Source organism: Echinops telfairi, unplaced genomic scaffold, assembly GCF_000313985.2.
Source record: "Echinops telfairi isolate 266 unplaced genomic scaffold, ASM31398v2 ScPeMD7_31;HRSCAF=116, whole genome shotgun sequence".
Taxonomy (NCBI): domain Eukaryota; kingdom Metazoa; phylum Chordata; class Mammalia; order Afrosoricida; family Tenrecidae; genus Echinops; species Echinops telfairi.
The window spans coordinates 23,303,913-23,305,718 of record NW_022103928.1 but is presented as its reverse complement, the minus strand read 5'-3'; the positions used below and the strand labels follow the sequence as shown (position 1 = coordinate 23,305,718).

The window sequence follows — 1,806 nt, the reverse complement described above, 5'->3', positions numbered from 1 at the left end:
GAACTAGAGGAAAGTTGTATTTTTCATCATTGCTACATCGCACCCTGACTGGCTGGTCCCGAGACCCCTCTGCAAGGGGATCTCCAGTGGCCTACAAACCTTGGCTGCTTTTCCTTGTGATGAAAGTGCATGCGGTTTATCAGCGCACTGCTTTCCACAGGCGATGTTCAGCTCATCAGGCGCATACACAATGTCCTTGTCAGAGGTGACACATGCATTTGCTTCGCATGATAGACTTCCCTGAGTCGACTTTTGTCCACAGGAATGATTCGAATAGATTTATCAAAGCCGGCAGACGCAAACTCACTTCCCAGTGGGCGAGTAGTCCACATCAAGCACCGCAGACGTGGGGTCCGCTGGCTCCAGCTAAGCTCCGCTGGCTGCAGTAAACACAAAAGCTTCCATAGGTTCCCACAGATTGTATTTGCTCTCCTATCGAACATAACCTTTGTTCAGAAGAGTAGCTCGCTTCATATCCCAGCGTACTCCCTTCCTGTCAGAAGCACAACTTCCCAAAAGAAATGTCTCGATTGGGTTCACTGTGTCTGTTGTCAGTCAATGCTCATGGAAGCAGCAGTCCAGAGATCAAAAGAGGTGTTGCACTAGGTCAATCTGCGGCACAAGGCTTCTTCAGAGTATTAAAAAGCAAGGATGTTGCTTCGAGGACTACAGGGCGCCTGGTTGAAGCCATAGTATTTTCAGTGGCCTCATAAGTGTGTGAAAGTTGGAATTCAATAAAGAAGACAGAAGAAGAATTGATCACTTTGCATCGTGGTGCTGGCAAAAGGGCAAAGTGATCTGTCTTGGAAGAAGAACAACTCAAGTACTCCATAGAGACAGGGGTGGGAAGACGTCATCTGACCTACTTTGGAACTGTGGTTAGAAGAGGCTAGTCCCTGAGAAGTACGGGGGCAGCGACAAAGAGGAAGACCCTCAATGAGATGGATGGACACAGTGGCTGCCACAATGGGCTCAGGCTTAGGGACAGTCGTGAGGCTCACATACAATGGTGTGTAGTGTTTCGTTCTGTTGTGCACAGGGTCGCTGTGGGTCAGAACTGACTCGATGGCGCCTAACAACAAAAATAAGACTAAAATCCCCAGGTCATTGAACATGTAGGACTAGTTCTTTGTTCATTCCAAATGTCTACTTGCTGACCGCATTCGGCAAAAAGCGATTTCCTTCCATGTCCTGTCTTTCCTCATATTGTATATGCAGTGGCTCTTCCTCTGCTCCATAGCCTGGTCCATCCGTTTCCCTCCGTTTCCCTCCATTTCACAGTTTTGTCCCCACCCAGAGTAACTGACTCCATCTGGGTGACCATTTACAAAGTAAAGAATTGTTTTGCAAATACCCGCTCCAGTGAGGCAGCATTTAAAGCTCTCGTGTACTCACGAAGGACTGTGGTTTCTCAGAACTCTCTGTATGCCCAGCTTAGTTTCAAGGGCATCGTTTCTGAATTCCTGCTCGGCAGCCTCACCTTCATCTTGGCGACGTGTGCACCCCCAACTCCACCAGCCTTCCCCTCCCAATTCCTTCTTCAGTGTCTTCTTTGATGCCACCAGTAGAAATCCTTTTCTCAGTCAAGTGGGCACTTGTTCTCAGGGTCTCCTTTGGTTCCACAACTCTGCCCTCTGCCTGTGTGACCTTGCAGTCATAGCCGCATCCACCTCTTCTACAGGAGACTGAGTGACAGTCTCATGAGCGCTTGGTGCTGCAATCTCTCATTACCACCCAGCCTGGGAAGGCCCCCCCATTGCTCTTGAGAGCCGTTTTTGTTGTTTCGAAGCTCAACCCTCTGATGAA

General features: G+C 49.0%; 1 protein-coding gene and 1 pseudogene across 3 annotated transcripts in view; one reads left to right on the top strand and one right to left on the bottom strand.

Annotated features, from left to right (window-relative positions):
- The window catches only part of LOC115869545, a 1,534-nt pseudogene extending 222 nt beyond the window's left edge, over positions 1–1,312 (bottom strand).
- The window catches only part of PXK (PX domain containing serine/threonine kinase like), a 175,061-nt gene that overhangs the window by 117,271 nt on the left and 55,984 nt on the right, over positions 1–1,806 (top strand). The gene's annotated exons all lie outside the window — the stretch shown is intronic.